General features: G+C 45.5%; 1 protein-coding gene and 1 pseudogene across 1 annotated transcript in view; one reads left to right on the forward strand and one right to left on the reverse strand.

The window, feature by feature from the left end:
* LOC137348425 (zinc finger protein 721-like) overlaps positions 1-4,556 on the reverse strand; it is a 61,136-nt gene extending 56,580 nt beyond the window's left edge. Inside the window, exon 1 of the mRNA XM_068013735.1 lies at positions 3,777-4,556. The gene's annotated coding sequence lies outside the window, so the exon portion shown is untranslated. The remainder of the gene's footprint in view (positions 1-3,776) is intronic.
* Positions 1-25,123, forward strand: part of LOC137348636 (zinc finger protein 850-like) — a 163,077-nt pseudogene that overhangs the window by 113,026 nt on the left and 24,928 nt on the right.

Below are 25,123 nucleotides of genomic sequence, written 5' to 3' on the forward strand. Positions count from 1 at the left end.
TCTTTGTCACCAAGGTTGAGACCATCCACTCAGCTGCTTCTCTCCCTTCCAATAGTCCACTGGGCCAAACTGCCTCTAAAGCTCCTCCTTGTCCCAGCCCTGAACTCGCATCTTTCTCAGGTTTCTCTCCTATCTCCCCTCTTTCCCTTTCTGAGCTCACCTTGTCCTGCTCCCTCGACCCTATCCTCTCAGTGCTGACCACTGAACCTCCCAACGTTAGCTGATATTGTGAATGGTTCTCTTCAGGCACTAGAGTCATAGAGAGATACAGCACCGAAATAGGCTCTTCGGCTCAATGAGTCCGCGCTGACCATCAACCACCCATTTATACTAATGCTACATTAATCTCTTTTTCCCTCTCACATCCCTACCTTCCCTCAAAACCTCATACCATCTACCTAGACTAGGGGCAATTTACAATGGCCAATTTACCCATCAACCCGCAAGTCTTTGGCGTGTGGGAGGAAACCGGAGCACCCGGAGGAAACCCACGCGGTCACAGGGAGAACTTGCAAACTCCACACAGGCAGTACCTAGAACTGAACCCAGGTCGCTGGAGCTGTGAGGCTGTGGTGCTAACCACTGCGCCACCCTCTGTACTGTCCCTCTCTCCTTTGAATCTGCCGCCATCACCCCATCCTCAAAAAAGCCCTTGACCTAACTGTCCTTGCAAACTAAAGCCCCATCACCAACCTCCCTTTCCTCTCCAAAGTCCTTGAATGTTTTGTCATCTCCCAAATCCGTTCCTGTCTTTCCCAGAACTCATGTTTGAATCCCTTCACTCAGATTTCCAGCCCCATCATAATACCAAAACGACTCCTATCAAAGTCACAAATGACCTCCTATGTGACTGTGACACAGGTAAACTATCCCCCGTCATCCTTCTCGACCTGTCTGCAGCCTTTGACATGGTTCACCACACCATCCTCCTCCAACGCCTCTCCACTGTCGTCCAGCTGGGTGTGACTGTAGCCAGAGCATCAACTGTAATGGGTTCCCTTCCCGCTCATGCAGTTATCTTCGGTGACCCCGAGGATCTACCCTTAGCCTCCGATTTCTCATTGACATGCTGTCCCTCGAGAACATTGTGTAAAATTACAGCGTCATTTTCCACATGTACACTGACAGTGCCCAATTCTACCTCACTATCACCTCTCTCACCTCTTCCACTTTTGCTAATTCATCAGATTGCTTGTCTGATACCCGGTACTGCACAAGCAGAAATTTCCTCCAATTAAATGTCAGGAAGACAGGAGCTGTTGTTTTCACTCCCGAGCTACCGACTCCATTCCTCTCCCTGGCAGCTGTCTGAGACTAAAGCAGACTTTTAACACCTTGATGTCATATTTGACCCCGAGATGAGCTTCTGACTAGAGGCCTGCTACCCGACGGGACCCAATGACGTGTCGGGTTCGGGTCGGGCCGGACCGGACACACACGGTAAGTGCTCTGCTGGTAAGTATTAAAAATAAGTAACTTACCTGAGCTGGGAGTCCAGGACAAAACTGAGTCTGCGCAGTGAACGAGTGACGTCACTATGATGTCATCGCGCATGCGCGGCAGGTTCAATGTCAGGAAGGTAAGTAAACGGATGGTCGGGTCGAGTAGTGGCGGGTTCGTGTTGGGTCGGGCTCGGGGCAAAATCGAAGGGACTCGGGCCGGGTCGGGCTTGGGTCTGCTGTGGTTCGGTCAGGTGCCTGAGATGTCGCAGACCACGACATTTTCAGTCGGCGCCATTTTTATCACTGACAGATGCCTGAGACGTGGCAGACAGTGATGTTTCAGTCGATGAGGCTGCATTTATGCATGTGCCATTACAGCAAATGCACCCTATTCCAATACTGACCTGTCTCCCACAATCTACCCTCAGTAAACTTGAGGTCATCCAAAACTCTGCTGCCCGTGTCACCCCTCTCTAGCTCTGTAATCACCTCCTATTCTCCAACCCTTGAGATATCTGCCCTCTTTCAATTCTGGTCTCTTGTGCAGCTCCTATTTTGTTTACTCTGTCATTGGCGTCCATGCTTTCAGTTGCTTAGTCCCTGCACTCTGGAATTCCCTCCCTAAACCTCTCCGCCTTTAAGATGTTCCTTCAAATTTACCTCTTTGACCAAGCTTTTGGCCATCTGCCCGAATTTCTCCTTATGTGGCTCAGTGTCAAATTTTGTTTGATAACTCTCCTTGGGATGTTTTACAACATTAAAAACGCTATATGAAGGTAAGTTGTTGTTGGATGTGATTAACAACAGCAGTAGCAGCAGAATCCAATGCCTGCAGTTACATGTGAGCTCGCTGGTGTTTTTACAGGTTGGATGAGTGCTTGAAGAGAGATAGAGGTGGTGAACAGCCTCTTCCCTTTGAACTCGGTGTGTCAGAGGGTTGGATGAAGTAGTGACTTCCTTCCCACATACACAGCAAGTGATTGGCCTCTCCCCAGTGTGAACAGCCTGTTGTGTCAGAAGGTTGCCTGACGGAGTGAAAATTTCCCAGATATGTCGAGTTCACAAAAAAGACAAATATACTCCAGCAAATTACCAGCCTATCAGTCTACTCTCCATCATCAGTAAAGTGATGGAAGACAGTGCTATCAAACAGCACTTACTCAGCAACAACCTGTTCACTGATGCTCAATTTGGGTTCTGCCAGGGCCACTCAGCTCCAAACCTCATTACAGCATTGGTATAAACATGGACAAAGGAACTGAATTCCAGAGGTGAGGTGAGAGTGACTGCCCTTGATATCAAGACAACATTGACTGAATGTGGCATCAAAGAGCCCTAGTAAAATTGAAGTCAATGGGAATCGGGGGGAAAACTCCACTAGCACAAAGGAACATGGTTGTGGTTGTTGGAGGTCAATCAACGCAGCCCCAGGACACTACTGCAGGAGTTCCTCAGGGTAGTGGCCTCAGCCCAATCATCTTCAGCTGCTTCATCAATGACCTTCCCTCCAACATAAAGTCAGAAGTGGGGATAACCGTTGATGATTGCACAATGTTCAGCACCATTTGTGACTCCTCAGATACTGAAGCAGTCCATGCAGAAATGCTGCAAGATCTGGACAATATCCAGGCTTGGGTCGGTAAGTGGCAAGTAATATTCGTGCCACACAAGTGCCAGGCAATAACCATCTCCCCTTGACATTCAACGGCATTACCATCACTGAATTCCCCACTATCAACATCCTGTGGGTTACTATTGACCAGAAACTGAAGTGGATTAGCTATATAAATACCGCGACTACAAGACAGGTCAGAGGCTAGGAATCCTGCGGCGAATAACTCACCTCTTGACTCCGTAAAGCCTGTTCGCTATCTATAAGTAACAAGTCACGAGTATGCTGGCATACTCTCCACTCGCCTGGATGGGTGCAGCTCCAAAAACACTCAAAAAGCTCGACACTATCCAAGACAAAGCAGCCCGCTTCACTGGCACCATCTACAAACATTCACTCCCTCCGCCGCCGATGCACAGTGGCAGCAGTGTGTACCATCTACAAGACGCACTACAACAACTCACCATGGCTCCTTCAACAGCACCTTCCAAACCTGCGACCTCTTCCACCTAGAAGGACATGGGCGGCAGATGCATGGGATCACCACCACCTGCAAGTACCCCTTCAAGTCACACACCACCCTGACTTCGAAACATATCACGATTCCTTCACTGGATCAAAATACTGGAACTGCCTCCCCAATAGCACTGTGGGTATACTCGCACAAAAAGCACCATCCACATCCCATGAAAGATTAAAAAGAAACTCACCTGCCTGCTCACCTTATTAATGCTTCTGTGCTTCAGCTCTCCCATCTCACTGCTGGTCTCCGACTCCCTTTCAAAGACCAGTCCTTCTTTGGAAAAGGTCAGAGCAGCACATCCTCCCTCACTGCACCGAATTCTCACGCTCACACTCTGCCTCGAGCTGCTACCTTCGTGTCTGTTTACTTCATGCGCTTAGTCAGACTACCTGTATTTATACTGGGTGAAACTCTATAGAACTGAGTCATGCACTGCTGGCTGGAGAAACCAGTTCTAACCAGCTCCCTCATTAACTAACTGTCGCGGCCTCTCCACCAGGGAACTTGTTTATACCCAAAACTGAATGAAACTTCATGGTAAATTGTAGTCAAATGCTAAATGCAGACTTGACTAACTTTTAGAAAGAGGTTAACCCCTAAAATTCCCAAACTCACACTCTGTCTTTTTACAATAATTATCAACACGTTTTCTCGCACCCATTGCCTCCCCCTCAAAGGCTGTGACATTAAAATCCCCGTGTTTCAGTGTTTTGGGTGGCCCCAGTCAGAGTGGTGTCCTCCCCAGGAGAGGGGCCAGCCGACTGCTGCCTCCTACTCAAGCCCCAGGCTCTCTCCGCGGCCTTGCTCCTGGCCGCTCATCTCGATGGCCCACCAGTGCCGGCGCGCGCCGTTACCAAGCCCCGTCCCCGCAGCCATAGCAACGCCAGCGACCGTTAAACCGTTTCCCGCTCAAACTTCTCGAAGCGACAAAGAAAATCCTCCAACAACCGCAGCTCACGCACGCGCACCAGCTACGTTGTGGACCCAATCATCAGACGTCATCGTCGCCATCTTTGTTAGGGGCAGAACTCCTCTAACGCCATTAAGCCAGGGGAAGTGAAGCGCCGCTTCCCCACAGAAAGATGGACGCCTCTCCCGATGAGAACATTTCGGAATATGAAAGGGAAAAGGTCACTGACCTGAATCGTTAACTCTGCTTCTTTCTCGACAGATGCTGCCAGACTTGCTGAGTATTTCCAGCACTTGCTGTTTTTATTTCAGATTTCCAGCATCCGCAGTATTTTGCTTTCAATTCACAGTATTTGCTTGTTCTGTTCAAAAAGTTATTTATCTTTTGCAAGCTGGGATGGACCATGCAGGCATATTTAATTCTAATGTTGTTTCACTTCTACTCATTTGTTTGCTATTACAAAGATGACCGATATCTCTGAGCCTGGGACTTCCTGCTTTATGCGCGGAAGTGAATTTGCCCCATTCACTCAGTAGGAGGCCAGTGCGCAGGCGCGGGTGGACTATCTGGAGCATGCGCAGTGTCACTTTGATCTGAGCTGTCCAAGTGCTGGAGAGAGTTTTGTTGCGGGTGGGAGGGGAAGCTTCAGGAACACCTGGTGTAGGCCGCAAGCCCCCGAATAAGAACCTCCAGGTCCCCGCGTTTGCAGCTCTGGGGCTTTTTCCCGGGAACATCGTTCTGATGAAGGGTCACTGACCTGAAACGTTAACTCTGCCTCTCTCTCTCTTTCCACAGATGCTACCAGACCTGCTGAGTATTTCCAGCTGTTTTGGTTTTTATTTCAGATTTCCAGCGTCTGCCGTATTTTGCTTTTATTTTAAGGTTAATGGCCGCCATTTTGGTTGAGCGGGGAGCAGAGCGCATGCGTGGCCATGTTGGTGACGACATAGAGTGGGCGGGACTTCAGGGTCCCAGTCACCAGGAGAGAAAACCATTGACTCATTGATTTGATTCTCACTCTGAACCCATTCAGAGTAAAGGGAGGGAGAAAACTGGCAGTGGAGGAAAGAAATGGTGCAATAGGTTTGGATTTCAGCACAGGGAGGAGGGAGAGTGTGTGGGATGGGGATTTACAGCTTAGAACATAAGAACTAGGAGCAGGAGTAGGCAATTCAGCCCCTCGAGCCTGCTCAGCTATTCAATACGATCATGGCTGATCTCATCTTGGCCTCAAGTCCACTTTCCTGCCCGTTCTCCATAACCCTTCAACCCATTTCTAATTAAAAAATCTGTCGATCTCCTCAAATTTACCCAGTGTCCCAGCATCCACTGCACTCTGGGGTAGTGAATTCCACAGATTCACGACCCTTTGAGCGAAGTAATTTCTCCTCATCTCTGTTTTAAATCTGCTACCCCTTATCCTAAAACTATGACCTCTCGTTCTCGATTGCCCCACAAGAGGAAACATCCTCTCTATGTCAACTTTGTCAATCCCCTTAATCATCTTATATACCTCAATTAGATCTCCTCTCATTCCTCTCAACTCCAGAGAGTAAAGGCCTAAACTGCTCAATCTCTCTTCATAAGACAAGCCCCCATCTCTGGAATCAATCTGGTGAACCTCCTCTGAACTGCTTCCAATGCAACTACATCCTTTCAAGTAAGGGGACCAATACTGTATGCAATATTCCAGGTGCGGTTTCACCAATGCCTGTACAGTTGCAGCAACACTTCCCTACTTTTATACTCTATTCCTTTAGCAATAAATGCCAAAATTCTATTTGCCTTCCTTATCACCTGCTGTACCTGCAAACTACTTTTCTGCGATTCATGCACGAGGACACCCGGATCCCTCTGCACCGAAGCACTCTGAAGTTTCTCTCTATTTAGATAATTTGCCTTTCTATTCTTCCGCCCAAAATGGATAAACTCACACTTATCCATGTTAAAATCCATCTGCCAAATTTTGGTTCATTTATCTAATCTATCCATCTCCATTTGTAGATTTCTTATTTCTTTATTGCAACTTACTGTCCCATCTATTTTAGTGTCCTCTGCAAATTTGGCTATATTACCTTCTATCCCTGCAGCCAAATCATTTATATAGATTGTAAATAGTTGGGGTCTGAGGACCGAACCCTGTAGCATCCCACTAGTTACATCTTGCCAACCAGAAAAAGACCCATTTATCCTGACTCTCTGTTTTCTGTTGGTTAGCCAATCCTTTATCCAAGCGAACAAATTGCCCCTAACCCCAAGTGAACTTACCTTGTGTATTAACCTTTGGTGCGGCACCTTATCAAATGCCTTCTGGAAGTCCAGATAAACTACATCTACAGGATCCCCAATATTCACTTTGCTTGATACAGCTGCGAAGAACTCTAGCAAATCAGTCAAACACAATTTAGCCTTCATAAAACCATGCCGACTCTGATGGATTGCGTTTTGACTTTCTAAATGTCCTGTTATTACTTCCTTAATAATGGATTCTAACAAGTTCCCAACAACAGCTTTGGGGAAACGAGAAGAAAAAATGTTCCATAGAAACTAGAATTGTCTGTTCAGAATTTCTGTCCTGGACTGACAGTGATAACCTAAAAAAGGAGTTTAGAAAAGTTATTAGAAGAGAAAAGATTTGCAGACAGGAAACTCAAACCAAAGATCAGTGGAGAGAAACTGTACACGTGTTCTCTGCGTGGCTGACGCTTCAACTGATCATCCAACCTGGAAAGACCTAAGGACATCCACACCACAGAGAAACCGTGGAAATGTGGGGACTGTGAAAATTCATCGATGCAGTCACACTGGGGAGAGGCCGTTCACATGCTCCGTGTGTGAGAAGGGATTCATTCAGTCGTCTGACCTGCTGAGACACCAACTGGTTCACACAGGGGAGAGGCCATTTACCTGCTCAGTGTGTGAGAAGGGATTCGTTGATTCATCCCACCTGCGGTTACGCCAGCAAGTTCATACAGGAGAGAAGAGGTTCACCTGTTCTGTGTGTGGGAAGAGATTTAGTCAATTCTGTGACTACCTCAGACACCAGCGCGTTCACACTGGGGAGAAGCCATTCTCCTGCTCCGTGTGTGGGCATGAATTTAAGCAATTGTCCAACCTTCTGACACACCAGCGCATTCACACTGGGGAGAAGCCATTCTCTTGCTCCGTGTGTGGGCATGGATTTAAGCGATTGTGCAACCTTCTGGAACACCAGGGAATTCACACTGGGGAGAAGCCGTTCACCTGCTCTGTTTGTGGGAAGGGATTTATTAATTCAACCCTCCTGCTGAGACACCAGCACATTCACACCAGGGCACAAACATTAACCTGCTCCATTTGTGGGAAGGGATTTAAGCGATCATCCCAACTTCTGTCACACCAGCAAGTTCACACTGGGGAGAGGCCGTTCACCTGCTCCGTGTGTGGGCAGGGATTTAGCGATCATCTAACTTACTGACCCACCAGCGAGTTCACACGGGGGAGAGGCCCTTCACCTGCTCCACGTGTGGGAAGAGATTTAATCATTTGTCCAACCTTCTGACACACCAGCAACTTCACACCGGGGAGAGGCCATTCACGTGCTCCGTGTGTGGGAAGGGATTCACTCAGTTAACCAACAGAGACACCAGCGAGTTCACAATTGACTGCAGGTGTTGGATTCTGCTGTTGTTGCTGTTAATCGCATCCAGGATGGAACCATGTTCATTCTGATAGTTGTGGTTTGTTTCTGTTGATAATTAATCGATCGGCTAGGATCTAATTGAATGGTGCAGCAGGCTCGATGGGCTGAATGGCCGACTCCAGTTCCTCTGAAATTTCTCCCCAGACTTCCGCCACTCTCTAACTCTGCTCAAGTGCTGGTTTCCTGTTGCACTGCCTTCTCCCCAGTTCTCCCATGACTTTCCATTCATCAGCTGTGTTCGAGTCCAAGTTTATTCGGGACATAGGAACAGGAGTCGGCCATTTAGCCCCTCGAGCCTGTTCGGCCATTCAATGAGATCATGGCTGATCTGCAACCTAACTCCGTGTACCCAGATATTATTCTAATACCAGCTTCCCCAGTCTGTTGTAATGTGATTTTAAAAACAACTGTCCTCTACATTGCACCTTTAAGGTAGGAAAATGTCCCAAAGCTCATCGCAGAAGCTTAAACTAACAAGTCAGACAAAAATTGACACTGAGCTAAAGAAGGGATATTAGGAGGGCTGACTAAAAGCTTGGTCAAAGACGTAGGTTTTTAGGAGGGTCTGAAGGAGGAGAGATGTGGACTGTCAGAGAGGTATAGGGTGGGAATTCTAGAGTTTAAGGCAAATGACTGAAGGCATAGCCAATGGGACAGAGAGAGTGAGGGATGCGTAAGAGGCCAGAGTTGGAGGAATGCAGTGTTCTGAGTGTTGTACGGCTGGAGGAGGTTACTGATATAGGGAGGGGTGAGGCCTTGAAGGGATTTGAACCAGAGATGAGAATTTTAAATTGGAGACATTGGTGGACCTGGAGCCATTGTAGGTCAGTGAGCACAGTAGTGATGGATGAGCGGGACTTTGTGATGGTTGGGGTAAAAGGCAGCAGAGTTTGGATGAGCTCAAGTTTAAAAAAAAAATTCTTTCAGGGATGTGGGCGTCACTGGCTAGGCCAGCATTTATTGCCCATACCTAATTGTCCTTGAGAAGGTGGTGGTGAGCTGCAGGGTGGAGGTTAGTCAGAAGAGCATTAGGGCGGCACAGTGGCTCAGTGGTTAGCACCGCAGCCTCACAGCTCCAGGGACCCGGGTTCGATTCTGCCTGTGCGGAGTTTGCAAGTTCTCCCTGTGACCGCGTGGGTTTTCGCCGGGTGCTCCGGTTTCCTCCCACAGCCAAAGACTTGCAGGTTGGTAGGTAAATTGGCCATTGTAAATTGCCCCTAGTGTAGGTAGGTGGTAGGGAATATGGGATTACTGTAGGGTTAGTATAAATGTGTGGTTGTTGGTCGGCACAGACTCGGTGGGCCGAAGGGTTTGTTTCAGTGCTGTATCTCTAAATAAATAAAATAGACAAGCAGGCTGACAACACTGAAGCACTGGAGGGGTCAAGAGAGGTGGTGATGAGGTAGAGATGGGTGTCTTCAGTGTACATGTGGAACCTGATTTCATGTCTTTGGATGATGGCACCAAGGGGCAGCAGATAGATGAGGGATAGAAGGGGCCATCAATAGATCCCTGGGAAACTCCAAAGTTAACAGGGTGAAAAGAGAAGCCATTGTTAGAGATTCTTTGGCTCTGATTTGATAGGTCTGAGTGGAGCCAAGTGAGGTCAGTCCCACTCAGCTGGACAGTGGAGAGAGGTGTTGGAGGATGGTGTGGTCGACTGGGTGGTCAGGAAGTATGAGAATGGATAGTGTCCCATAGTCACCAAAGATGTCCTTTGTGACATGGATTCAAGCTGTTTCAGTGCTGTGGTAGGGATGGAAACCTGATTGGAAAGGTTCAAACATGGAGTTACAGGAAAGGAGAAAACAGATTTGGAAGAAATAAAGACATTCAGTGACTTTGGAGATGAATGAGAGGTTGAAGATAAGTGGCCAAAGTGGACTGGGAGCAGCTACCTGTAGGAAAGTCTACACCAGACCAGTGGGAGTCATTCAAAAAGGAAACAGTGTGAGTTCAGGGCCAACATGTTCCCATAAAGGTGAAGGATAGGACCAGCAAGTCCAGGGAACCCTGGATGTCAAGAGATATAGAGGATTGGATAAGGAAAAAAAAAGGAGACTTATGGCAGATTCAGAGCGATGAAAACAGCAGAGGCCCCAGAGGAGTATGGAAAGTGTAGGGTGGGGGGGGGGGGGGGGGTACTTTAAAAAGTAATTAGGAGAGCGAAGAGGGGATATGAAAAAACACTGTTGGGCAAGATAAAGGAAATCCCAAAGCATTTTATAAGTATATTAAGGGCAAGAGGATAATCAGGGAAAGAGTAGGGCCCAAAGTGGCAATCTGTGTGGAGCCGGAGGAAATGTGAGGTTTTAAATGAGTACTTGTCATCTCTGTTCACTATGGAGAAAGATGATGTAGGTGTAGAGATCAGGGAGGGGGATTGTGATATACTTGAACAAATTAGCATTGAAAGGGAAAAAGTATTAGCTGTTTTTAGTGGGCTTAAAAGTGGATAAATCCCCAGGCCCAAATGAGATGTATCCCAGGGTGTTATGTGAGGCAAGGGAGGAGATAGCAGGGGCTCTGACACAAATTTTCAAATCCTCTCTGGCCACAGGAGAGGTACCAGAGGACTGGAGGACAGTGAATGTGATACCATTATTCAAGAAGGGTAGCAGGGATAAACCAGGTAATTCAGGCTAGTGAGTCTAACTTCAGTGATAGGGAAACTATTGTAAAAAATTCTGAGGGACAGGATTAATCTCCACTTGGAGAGGTAGGGATTAATCAGGGATAGTCAGCATGGCTTTGTCAGGGGGAGATTGTGTCTAACAAACTTGATTGAATTTTCCAAGGAGGTGACTAGATGTATAGATGAGGGTAAATCAGTTGATGCAGTCCATATGGGCTTCAGTAAAACTTTTGATAAGGTCCCGCATGGGCGATTGGTTAAGGTAATAGCCCATGGGATCCAGGGCAATTTGGCAAATTGGATCCAAAATTAGTTTAGTGGCAGGAGGCAGAGGGTGATGGTCAAGGGTTGCTTTTTGAGAGTGGAAGCCTGTGACCAGTGGTTTACTGCAGGGATCGGTGCTGGGACCCTTGCTGTTTGTAGTGTACATTAATGATTTAGACGTGAATATAGGAGGTATGTTCAGTAAGTTCACAGATGATATGAAAATTGGTGTCGTAAATAGTAAACAAGCCTTAGATTACAGGACAATATAGATGGGCTGGTACGATGGGCAGAGCAGTGGCAAATGGAATTTAATCCTGAGAAGTGTGAGGTGATGCATTTTGGGAGAGCTAACAAGGCAAGAATATACAATGGATGGTAGGACCCTAGGAAGTACAGAGGATCAGAAGGACCTTGATGTACTTGTCCATAGATCACTGAAGGCAGCAGCACAGGTAGATAAGGTGGTTAGGAAGGCACATGGGATACTTGACTTTATTAGCCGAGGCACAGAACATAAGAGGAGGGAAGTTATGGTGGAGCTGTATAAAACGCTAGTTAGGCCACAGCAGGAGTACTGTATACAGTTCTGGGCACCACACTGTAGGAAGGATGTGATTGCACTGGAGAGGGTGCAGAGGAGATTCACCAGGATGTTGCCTGGGCTGGAGCATTTCAGCTATTAAGAGGTACTGGATGGGCTAGGGTTGTTTTCCTTAGAGCAGAGAAAGCTGAGGGGGGACCTGATTGAGGTATACAAAATCATGAGGGGCGTTGATAGAATAGATAGGAAGAAACTTTTTTTCCCTTAGCAGAGGGGTCAGTGCTGTATCTCTAAATAAATAAATAGATACCTCGGGTTTTCTGCTTTTCACCAAGTATCCTGTGGATTTTTTTTAAAAAGAGAACAAAATATAATGTATTTGAATAAACCCCAAAATGGCCAAAATAAACACTGAAAACTTTACTGATATTCAACTGAGCCTGCAGTCATTTTATCTTTGTTCTTTTTCTCAATATTGGTTTCAGCATTCTCGATTATCATTAGGTGTATAACAGTGTGGCCTTCCGTGAGAACTGGAACTTGACAGAAATAATTAGACACAGATCAATGGCCTCAGTTGTACAGAATGTGGTTGCTTTAAAGGTAATAATGTTGCAGTTGTATCCAGCAGTAGTTGAACTGCCCTGTACACCACATCCAGACCTGGAGTTTCCTTGGCATTTTCACACAGAGTCTGGGCACAAACAATTAACGAAGCTTAAAACATTGTGTTGACGTGGATGGAAGTGAGATTGTGCTGACGAGAGGAAACTCCGGGCCCAAGTCTCACACTGCACTCAGGTAATAGAAACATAGCAAAATAGGAGCAGGAGTAGTCCATTCAAACCTGCTCTGCCATTCAATACGATCATAAATAAATAAATAAGCTGGGTATTTCTGTAACTCCATCACTGATGTCACTTCCAGCTTGCAACATGAGAATCAGAACCCACTGAACTGAAATCAAATGTTTTTAATGTAAGATTTGCTTTTTCTGCTGATTATTGGAGTTGTGAATTGGTTACAATCAAATATCAAATTGAACTGGTTTTCCTTTAATGTCAAAGTGACCAACTGGAAGTTAGAAGTGGTTTGTTTCTAGAAAAGAGAAGAATTCTGCAGGGACCTCGTCTGGCATTCTGGTGTTTGCAGAATTCATTTGGAAAAGAGAAGTACAGAATAGGGGGTTTCTAGTTATCTGGAACTTACTGATTGGTGCAAACTGGAGTTAGGAGACCAGCTAGATCAGAGTGACATACCAGATGGATAAATTCATCTATTAACACACATTGAACAGTCACTGTGAAATATATATACAAGACAGAACTGAATTGAAGAAAAGATGGTTTCGGAAAGGTCTGATCCCATTCTTTTCCGACAATACACAGAGTTCTGAGAGTCCTATCAGCCCTCAGATAATTTAACTGACCTTTTGGTCAGCTATGTGGCCTTGTCCAATCTACACCTTCTCCTTTGTTATCTTCTGCCCCACCCCCACCTCACTTGCCTATAACCTGTGACATTTTTAATATTTGTCAGTTCCGAAGAAGGGTCACGGACCCGAAACGTTAACTCTGCTTCTCTTTCCACAGATGTTGCCAGACCTGCTGAGTGGTTCCAGCATTTCTTGTTTTTGAGTCCGTTCACAGGTTTTTCTAGAAGATGAGGGCACTGAAGTTGCTTTTCTCTCCAGTCTCCTGATCCTGTTTTATCTGAGTCAGCCCTACCTTGCAGGTTCAGTCCACAGGCTCCAGCAGTAAATGCACTGTCTCTGGCCATCACCCATTGCAAACTCCAGCTGAAATGAACTTGTCCAATAATATCGTGAGTCTTAATTTTATCAACAAGACTCCCGTCTTGCACCTTATCAAAACAGCTTTTGCCAATCCATCTACACAACATCCACTGCATTTCCTTTCTCATTACTCCGTTATTCCCTCAGTTTTTAACTGGAGTTTGCAATAGGTGATGGACAGACAGTGCATTTACTGCTGGAGTCCAGTGCGCTGGCGCGGGCGAAACTGTATCTGGAGCATTCGCAGTGTCACTTTGATCAGAGCTGTGCGTGCGCTGGAGACGCTTTTGCAGCGGGTGAGAGTTGGCAGGGCGCAGGGGAGGAATGGAGCAGTCGGTTGGGCGGGGAAGCTTCGGAAACACCTGGTGTAGGCCGGAAGCTCTGAATAAGAACCTCCAGATCCCGCGTTTGCAGCTCCGGGGCATTTTTCCTGGGAACAGGTCCAGATGAAAGGTTGCTACCGTTGACCCACCCTCCCGTTCACTTGCTAAAAACCCTTTTTAGAACATTTTTTTCTAACCTTTGCCAGTTCTGATGAAAGGCCTGAAACATTAACTTTGCTTCTATCTGCACAGATGCTGCCAGACCTGAGTATTTCCATAGATTTTATTCTCACTCGGCATACAGCGGGTTTCCCACCATCTCTCCTGAAGGTGCTGGTAAGTGCCAGGGTTACTGTTCACATCCCAATGAATTGCAACTCAAATGATCTGAAATTGTTGAACTCCATGTTGAGTCCGGAAGACTGAAATGCAAAATTGAAAGATAAGACGCTGTTCCTTGAGCTGCTTTGAGACTTACCTGGCACAAAGACATGTGGTTGTTGGAGATCAATCATCTCGGTCCCAGGACATCACTGCAGAAGTTCCTCAGGGTAGTGTCCTAGGCCCAACCATCTTCAGCTGCTTCATCAATGACCTTCATTCAATCATAAGGTCAGAAGTGGGGATGTTCACTGATGATTGCACAAAGTTCAGCACCATTCGCGACCCCTCAGATACTGAAGCAGCCAGTGTCTACATGGAGCTACACCTGGACAATATCCACATTTGGGCTGATAAGTGGCAAGTAACATTCACGCCACACAAGTGCTAGACAATGACCATCTCCAACAAGAGAAAATCTAATCATCTCCCCTTGATGTTCAATGGCATTACCATTGCTAAATCCCTCACTGCTAACATCCTGGGGAGGTTACCATTGACCAGCCACATACATACTGTGGCTACCAAAGGCAAGTCAGAGGCTGGAAATTCTGCGGCGAGTAACTCAGTCTGACTCCCGAGTGCCTGTCCACCATTTACAAGGCACAAATCAGGAGTTTGATGGAATACTGTCCACTTGTCTGGATGGGTGCAGCTCCAACAATACTCAAGAAGCTCAACAACATCCAGGATAAAGCAGCCGCTTGATTGGCACCCCATTCACAAACATTCACTCTCCACCACCAAGGCACAGTGGCAGCAGTGTGTACCATCTAAGGATGCACTGCAGCAACTGACGAAGGCTCCCTCAACAGCACCTTCCAAACCTCGAACACTTAGAAGGAAAAGGGCAGCAGGGGAAAGGCACGGACCTGTGGAAAGAACACAGAGCGGGGAGCGGATAAATAGAGTCCGAGGATCGCAGCCTGCAGCACTCACCTTCCAGGAGAGCAGCGGAGGGAAGAATGGACCTACGGGAAGAACACAGAGCAAGGAGCGGATAAACGGAGCCCAAGGATCGCGGCCTATAGCAGTTACCTTCCAGGAGAGCAGCGAACAGGAGTCCAGGTCCACCAGAGTTTGAAAACAAAGTGAACAGTGACATCACAGGAAAGCTGCAAGGCGATTGGTTGGTGAGTATCTGCCTTAGGGAGTATCAGTAAATAGCTGAGTTAGTACATTACTGGTAGGGTGTGCGTAAATAGCTTAATAAGGGGCAAGTGGGTAACTGGGGGTTTTTTTGAGTAAGGTTTATTTTAACTAGTGAACTGTACTGATTTTTAGTAGGATTTATCAGTACTAGTAGGTTTTATTAATAATTCTAAGCTGTTGTAGTATCGGTAAGGTTTTTTTTTTTAGCAGTAGCAAAGGGTCAATTAATAAATAAAGGAATGGCAGGGTTGCTTCAAGCTCGAGAGTGCACCTCCTGTGCTCTGTGGGAGCTCCAGGACACTTCCCGTAAACCGGAGAATCATTTGTGCAGGAAGTGTTGTCAATTGAAGCAGCTTGAGCTCCAGGGTTTGGAACTTGAGCATCAGCTGGCAACACTGCAGTGCATTCATGAGGATGAGAGCTACGTGGAAAGCACGTTTATAGACATGAGGGTCTACCTGAGGGTAGACTCAGTTGGGACAAAATCAGAAATTAAAATGGAAGGTGGAAAATTAATGGATGAGTCTGGAAGACAGAGGAAACGAGGGTTAGAAAATAAAAAAAAAGATTGGCAGTGCTCAAGGATATCTATTTCAATGCAAGGAGTTTAGTAAATAAAGTTGATAAGCTGAGGGCACAGATGAGACACATTGCAGTATGATATCATAGCTATTACAGAAACATGGCTTAAGGAGGGACAGGAATGGCAGCTCAACGTTCCTGGTTACAAGGTTTCCAGATGCAATAGGGAGGGGGATAATAAAGGAGGGAGAGTGACAATTTTGGTCAAGGAAATTATTACAGCTGTGAGGAGGGATGATATGTTGGAAGGTTTATCAAATGAGGCCATATGGATTCAGCTAAGGAACAAAAAAGGGGCTATCACACTGCTGGGAGTCTACTATAGACCCCCAGTCAGAGGGAGATAAGAGCAGATATGTAGGCAAATCTCTGAGAAGTGCAAGAACAATAGGGCAGTAATAGTAGGGAATTTTAATTACCCCAATATTAATTCGGACAGTTTTAGTGTGAAAGGAATTGAGAGAGCAGAATTCTGGAGTTGCATTCAGGAGAACCTTTTTGCCCAGTATGTAATAAGACCAACAAGAGAGGGCACAGTTTTAGACTTAGTTTTAGGAAATGAAGATGGGCAGATGGAAGGAGTGGCAGTGGGAGAGCATTTTGGTTGTAGTGATTATAATTCAGTCATAATTATGGAAAAGGACAGTTAGAGTTCTCAATTGGGGCAAGGCCAACTTTACTAAACTGAGTGATTTAGCGAAAGTGGACTGGAAACAGCTACTTGAAGGTAAATCAGTGTCAGAACAGTGGGAGGCAAAGGGGAGATTCAAGGAGTTCAAAGTAAACATGTTCCCACAAACAAAAAGGTTGAGGCGGCCAAATCTAGAGCCCCATTGGTGTCAAGGAGCCTATAGGGTAAGATAAGGCAGAAAAGGAAAGCTTATGTCCGACAATGAGAACTCAATACTACAGAAAGCCGAGTGGAATATAGAAAGTGGAGGGGTGAAATCAAAAAGGAAATTAGGAAAGCAAAGAGAGGGCATGAAAGAATATTGGCAAGCAAAATCAAGGTGAACCCAAAGATATTTTATCAATACATTAAGAGTAAGAGGATAACTAAGGAGAGAGTAGGGCTCATAAAAGACCAAAAAGGTAACAGCGGAAGATATTAGTATGGTTCTTAATGAATACTTTGCGTCTGTCTTCACAAAAGAGGGGGACGATGCAGATATTGTAATTAAGGAGGAACTCACTGCCTGAAAGGGTAGTTGAGGCAGAAACCCTCAACTCATTCAAAAGGAGTCTGGATATCCACCTCAAGTGCTATAATCTGTAGGACTACGGACCAAATGCTGGAAGGTGGGATTAGAATAGGTGGATCGTTTTTCGGTCGGCACAGACACAATGGGCCACATGGCCTCTCTCTGTGCCTTAAACTTTCTATGATTTGTCTAATTTCTATGAAAGGTCATAGACCCGAAACGTCGACACTGCTTCTCTCTTCACAGATGCTGCCTGACCAGCTGAGTTTTTCCAGCATTTTCTGTTTTTATTACACGGAAACACCACCACCTGCAAGTTCCCCTCCAGGCCACACACCATCCTGGCTTGGAACTTTATTGCTGTTCCTTCACTGTCGCTGGGTGAAAATCCTGGAACTCCCTTCGTAACAGCACTGTGGGTGTCCCTATACCCAAGGACTGCAATGGTTTAAGAAGGCAGCTCACCACCACCTTCTCGAGGGCAATCAGGGATGGGCAATAAATGCTAGTGTGGCCAGCAATGCCCACATCCCATGAATGAATAAAAGAAAATTAGGTGAGTGCTGATATCTCAGAGGGTTGGAAGAGATTGTAGAGATAGTGAGGGGTGAAGCATGGAGGGATATGAAAACAAGGATCAGAATTTTTAAATTGAGGTGCTGCTTAACTGGGAGCCTATGTAGGTCAGCAAGCACGGTGGTGATGGCTGAACAGGACATGGTTCAAGTAAGGACACAGGCAGCAGAGGTTTGGACTATCTGAAGTTTACGGAGTGTAAAATGTGGGAGGCGAAACAGGAGTGCCTGAGAATAGTCAGGCTGAAAGGCAACAAATGCATTGATGCAAGTTTCAGAGGCAGTTGAGCTGAGGCTGCAGCGAAGTCAGATGATGAGAGGTTTGTCAGATGATGAGAGGTTTGTCTTACGAAGAAAGGGTGAGCAGGTTGGGCCTATGCTCATTGCAGTTTAGCTGACTGAGAGGTGATCTAATTGGAATGTATCGGATTCTGAGGGGGATTGACAAGGTAGATGCTGAGAGGATGTTTCCCCTCATGGGGGAATCTAGAAATACAAAACACAGTTTCAGATTAAGGGGTCTCCCATTTAAAGAGGGAGGTGAGGAGGAATTTCTTCTGAGGGTTATTAGTGTTTGGAATTCCCTTTCCTGGCAAGCTGTGGAGTCTGGGTCATTGAATATATTCAAGGTTGAGTTGGTCAGATTTTATGTTGACAAGCATTATAGAAACACAGAAAATAGGAGCAGGAATAGGCCATTCGGCCTTTCAGGCCTGCTCTACCATTTAAAAAAGATCATGGCTGATCGTCTCATTCAGTACCCTGTTCCCGCTTTCTCCCCATATCCCTTGATCCCTTTGGCATCAAGAAATATATCTATCTCCTTATTGAATATATTTAATGACTTGGCCTCCACTGCCTTCTGCGGTAGACAATTCCACAGGTTCACCACCCTCCGAGTGAAGAAATTTCTCATTGTGGTTCTAAATGGCATACCCCGTATCCTGAGACTGTGACCCCTGGTTCTGGACTCCCCAGCCATCGGGAACATCCTTCCTGTTTCTAGCCTGTCTAGTCCTGTTAGAATTTTATAGTTTTCTATGAGATCCTGTCTCATTCTTCTTAACTCGTGAATATAGGCCTAGTCAACCCAATCTCTCCTCATACGTCAATCCTGCCATCCCAGGAATCAGCCTAGTAAATTTTCTTTGCACTCCCTCCATGGCAAGAACATCCTTCCTCAGATAAGGAGACCAAAACTGCACACAATACTCCAGATGTGGCCTCACCAAGGCCCTGTATAACTGCAGTAAGACATCTTTGCTCCTGTACTCAAATTCTCTTGCAATGAAGGCCAACATACCATTTGCCTTCCTAACTGCTTGCTTTCAATGACTGGTGTACAAGGACACCCAGGTCTCATTGCACCTCCCCCTTTCCCAATCTATCACCATTCAGATAATAATCTGCCTTTCTGTTTTTACAACCAAAATGGATAACCTGATTAATCCATGTTATACTGCATCTGCCATGCATTTTCCCACTCACCCAAATGGTCCACATCACATTGGAGCCTCTTTGCATCCTCCTCACAGCTCACATTCCACCACCCCCCCCCCCCCCCCCCCCCCCAGCTTTGTGTCGTCTACAAACTTTGAAATGTTACATTTAGTTCCCTCACCTAAGTCATTAATATATATTATGAAGAGCTGGGGCCCAAGCACTAATCACTGCCTGCCACCCGGAAAAAGACCCGTTTATTCCTACTCTCTGTTTCCTGTCTGTCAACCAATTCTCAATCCATGCCAGTATATTACCCTCCATCCCATGTGCTTTAATTTTGCACACTAACCTCTTATGTGGGACCTTATCAAAAGCCTTCTGAAAATCCAAATGCACCACATCCACTGATTCTTCCTTATCTATTCTACTAGTGAAATCCTCAAAAAACTCCAGTCGATTTGTTAAGCATGATTTCCCTTTCGTAAACCTATGCTGACTTTGTCTAATCCCGTTTATGCTTTCCAGGTGTTCTGCTATCACATCTTTTATCATAGACTCTAGCATTTTCCCTACTACTGATGTAAGGCTCACTGGTTTGTAATTCCCTGTTTTTTCTCTCCCTCCTTTTTAAAATAGTGAGGTTACATTTGCCACCCTCCAATCTGTAGGAACTGCTCCAGAGTCTATAGAGTTTTGGAAGATGACCAATGCATCCACTATTTCCAGGGCCATTTCCTTTAGTGCTCTGGGATGTAGATTATCAGACCCTGGGGATTTGTCAGCCTTTAACCACATTAATTTTAACACTTTTTTTTAAAACTAATATTGATTTCCTTCAGTTCCTCCCTTTCATTAGACCCTTGGTTCCCTAACATTTCTGGGAGGTTATTTGTGTCCTCCTTTGTGAAGACAGAACCAAAGTATGTGTTTAATTGTTCTGCCATTTCTTTGTTCCCCATAATTTCCCCCGTTTCTGACTGTAAGGGACCTACATTTGTCTTCACATATTTATAGAAGCTTTTACAGCAGGTTATGTTCCTCGCAAGTTTACTCTCATACTCTTATTTTCCCCCACTTAATCATATTCTTTGTCCTCCTTTGCTGAATTCTAAACTGCTCCCAATCCTCAGACTTGCTGCTTTTTCTAGCAATTTTATACACCGCCTCTTTGGATCTAATACTACCCCTAATTTCTTTTGTAAGCCAAGGTTGAGCCACCTTTCCGGTTTTGTTTTTGCACCAGACAGGAATGAATAATTGTTGTAATTCATGCACACGTTCTTTAAGTATTATCCATTGCCTATCCACTGTCAACCCTTTTTAGTAAAGTTCCCCAATCTACCATAGTCAACTCGCACCTCATACCTTCGTAGTTTCCTTTATTTAGATTCAGGACCCTAGTTTCGGATTCAACTTCACTCTCCATCTGAATGAAGAATTCTATCATGTTATGGTCACTCCTCCCCAAGGGACCCCGCACAAGATTGTTAATTAATCCTCTCTCATTGCACAATACCCAGTCTAGGATAGCCTGTTTTAGTTGGTTCCTCAACGTATTGGTCCAAAAAGCCGTCACGTACACACTCCAGGAAATCCTCCTCCACAGTATTATTGCTAATTTGGTTTGACCAATCTATATGTGATTAAAATCACCCATGATTACAGTTGTACCCTCACTGCATGTGTCTCTAATTTCTTGTTTAACGCCATCCCTTACATCTCCACTACTGTTTGGGGACCTATAGACAACCCCCAACGTTTTCTGCCCCTTGGTGTTTCTTAGCTCCACCCATACAGATTGCACATTATGATTTTCCGAGCCAATATCCTTCCTAACTATTGCATTGATTTTCTGTTTTACTAACAATGCTACCCCATCTCCTTCCCCTCTTTGCCTGTCCTTCCTAAATAGTGAATACCCCTGGATGTTCAGTTCCCATCCTTGGTCACCCTGCAGCCATGTCTCCGTAATCGCAACTATATCATAACTGTTTATATCTATTTGCGCTGTTAATTCATCTACCTTATTGTGAATGCTCCGCACATTAAGACACAATGCCTTTAGATTTGTCTTTTTAACATCGTTAGTCATCTTAGCTTTATTTTGCAATTCAGCCCCATTTGTTTCTCATCCTTGTTTTCTCTGCCTTACACTTTTGCTTCTTACTTTTCTGTCTTTCATTTCTATCCTTGTTTCCCCTCCTCTGTCTTCCTGCTCAGATTCCCAGCCCCCTGCCATTCTAGTTTAAACCCTCCCCGACAAACATCCCCCCCCCCACCCCCTGAGGAAACTGGTCCCAGTCCTGCCCAGATGCAACCCGTCCAGCTTGTACTGGTCCCACCTTCCCCAGATCCAGTCCCAATGTCCCAGGAATCTGAATCCCTCCCCTCCACACCATTTCTCCAGCCGTGTATTCATCTGATATATCCTGCCATTTCTGCTCTCACTAGCACGCGGCACTGGTAGTCATCTTGAGATTGCTATCTTTGAGGTCCTACTTTTTAATTTACGTCCTAACTCCCTATATTCAACTTGTAGAACCTCATCCTTTTTTTTTTTAACCTACTTCATTGGTACCGATAAGTACAACAACTGGCTGCTCAGCCTCCCCCCCTCAGAATGCCCTGTAGCCACTCAGAGACATCCTTGACCCTAGCATCAGAGAGGCAACATACCATTGTGCAGTCTCTTTTGCGGCCGCAGAAACGCATGTCTGTTCCCCTGATGAATGAATCCCCTATCGCTGTAGCCCTGCCACTCTTCTTCCTACCCTCCTGTGCAGCAGAGCCACCCATTGTGCCATGAACTTGGCTCTTGCTGCTTTCCCCTGAGCCATCTCCCCCAACAGTATCCAAAGCGGTATATCTGTTAGAGAGGGGGATAGCCACAGGGGACTCCTGCACTACCTGCCTTCCTCTAATCTTCTTGGTGATCACCCATTCCCTTTCTGCCTTTGCAGCATTTGCCTGCGGTGTGACCACCTCGCTAAACATGCTATCCACGATGATCTCAGCATCACGGATGCTCCACAGTGAATCCACCCGCAGCTCCGTAATGCAAGTAGCCAATAGCTGCAGATGTATACACTTCCAGCAAACATGGTCGTCAGGGACACTAGAAGCGTCCCTCATTTCCCACATAGCGCAGGAGGAGCATGTCACGGGGCTGAGCTCTCCTGCCACAACTTACCTTTAGATTACTTAGTTACTCCCTTTAATTAAAAGATACTAATTATGCTAGGGGCCTTGTTCTACTCCAAACACTACCCGCTACAATCTAAAGTCCTTACTTAACTTTTGAAGCTACTGATAAATCCTACTAAAAATCAATACAGTTCACTAGTAAAAATAAACCTTACTCAAAAAAAAACTACTCACTTGCATCTCTCTCACCTTCAGTGAATAGAACATCACACCTACAAACCTGGTTTAAATTTAAATCCAATCAGGAAGTATATTTAACAGGAGCCTGCAGGCTGATGAGACTTTAAGCTGCCAGTGTGCTGCTGTACTGCTCTGTATTTTACCTGTAATAGAAAGTGACTGAACCTTTGTCCCAGTGTAACCTTTGCTGTTCTGAAATGTGGGTGTAGATTAATGAGCCTCACATCCTTGCTCATGTCTGCTGTAATCATTTAGAAAGGGGATGTGTAAAGAGATGGTCATCGTATGGAGATGTGAAACAAGGAAACAGTATCTGTGTGTGATAGTGACACATTCTTGTGCTCACAGTCAGAGCAATGCACAGATATCCTTGTGGTTATGGTTTGACCAGGGGTAGATCATGAATGTACTGAACAAGTTAAATATAAATATCACCAATGTAGCTACAACTTGTTAGATCAGACCTGGAGAGAAGAGAGCTCTGAATCCACAGTATTATCTCTGTTCTCCGGATCAGGTAACTATACTCTGTCTGTATTATTACAGTGCTGTTAATAAAGTCAGTAAAAGACAATGTTGTTGTGAGTTTGATTATCTAGTGTATGAAACCACAAGATTCAATATTTAGAGTCAACAAGATGAACAAGGAAACACTGCACGGTCCAATTCTCCAGCTCAATAGTCACAGGGGAAAGAAAGTCTGTTATCCAACACCTCAATTGGACAGAATTGAGTAAGATCCCAAATGTAAGAAACCCTCAAATCATTTGTAAATATCATTCAAATGCTGACAGGTTCCAACTGTCAGTTACCATTACATTGAAATCAATGGAAGATGAGAGAGCGGTTATGCTAAAACAAACTGGGGGCAGAGATTTCAAATAATTGGTGGAAGGATTAAAGGAGTTGAGGAATTTTTCACCCAGTGGGCCGTGGGGGTCTGGAACTCACTGCCTGGAAGGGTGGTAGAGGCAGAAACCCTCACCACATTAAAAAAAAAAGCACTTGGATATGCACTTGAGGTGCTGTAACTTACAGGGCTATGGACCAAGAGCTGGAAAGTGGGATTAGGCTGACTAACTTTTTCAGCTGGCACAGCACGATAGGCCGAATGGCCTCCTTCTGTGCTGTAAATTTCTATGATTCTGTGATGAAAAGTGGTCCTTTGTGTTTTTATCCAAGACAGGCCTCAGCCCAGTCATTTGCTCCAAGTGTTGATGTGATGGTTCAAGCTAAGAGGTGCCGGGTATCAGGAGCAGTGAATCAAATCTAAATGTCAGTAAGTATCAATATAGTTTATCTGCATCCAGTTCTATTCTAATAACTTCTGCTGAATGTGGCCCTCACCCAGTGCCAGGATATCGGATCAGACCCACCAGGGAAAATGAGTTTAACACCCGAGATTGACAATGTCAACCGGATGCTCAATATCTCTGTAACCTCCTCCAACCCCACAGCCCTCTATGTAAATACAAGTTGTTGTTGTTGGATTACACCCTGAGATAGACAATGTCAACTGGATTCCCCTCATCCACCAACACAGCAACGTCTTCACAAAACACAAACAAGTTTGTAAGACGCCATATTGAGTGTCTCTAATGGCTCCTTCTCTTCCCCAGTGATCAGAAACAGCATCTCTCAGACCCCTTAAAGCATCTTCCCTGTGATCGAGCTCACTGATGGGCCTGTAGTTCCCTGGTTCGGATTTGTCCCCAATTTAGAAAATGGGAACTACATGAACTACCTTCCAATCTTGGGGAACAATCCCTGACTATTGAGCTGAAAATATGGACAAGGGGCTCACAGCACCCGTCCCACCTCTTTAAACACCCTTGGCTAGATTTCATCTGGACCTGGAGCACCATCTCGTTTGCCATTTCCTACTTTATCCAGGATGACAATCCCTTTCTATTTTAATATTTATGTTATTGTCGACAGCACATCCCACAGCTGGAATCTGAGCATCATCCACAGGAGTGCAGACTGATGTGAAATAGTCATTTAACAGCTCTGTCATAGCCTGGCAATCTGTCTCTCAGTGGCTCGAAACCACCTTTAACTGTCTTCTCACTCCTGACATAGCTGGAAAAGCTTTTACTGTTATTACCACAATTGTGCACCATCTTCTTTTCCAAAGATCTCTCAGCTTCTCTAATGGCTGCTTTTGTCTCCATCAATTATGGGCGATATTTGTCCCTATTCTCCTGGAAACTGAATCCATCTTGATCCAAACTGGGTTCAATGTAAGAGAGTTCGGAGAGTCAGGCATCATTCACCTCTAGACCTACACTGGCAGGTAAAACCCCAGACAGTTCCCTAGTAAGGATTCCTCACCATATATTTGTCAGGATACTGAAACCCAGCTTTCTTACAGTCCACTCCTGCAGGCCCCGCTCCGAGCCTACAACCTTCAGGGTCAGTGATGGGGTTTCACAGTAGGACTGATCCCAGAGAAACTGTCACAATCACATCCCTGTAGAAGTTCCGGGTTGTGTATTTTTAGTTATCTGGTGTCTAACACACACACACACCAATAAAACAGGGAATTGCAGGAAACATGCTGCACGTCCTTCTTTATCTTAAGATCAAATGTCTGTTGTATAGTTGTACCAGCAGTTAACAGCGACATCTGCTATTTTAATGCAGACTTTAACCAACTTACTTTAAACGGGTT

The sequence above is a fragment of the Heterodontus francisci genome, chromosome 34 (genome assembly GCF_036365525.1).
Source record: "Heterodontus francisci isolate sHetFra1 chromosome 34, sHetFra1.hap1, whole genome shotgun sequence".
Lineage (NCBI taxonomy): Eukaryota > Metazoa > Chordata > Chondrichthyes > Heterodontiformes > Heterodontidae > Heterodontus > Heterodontus francisci.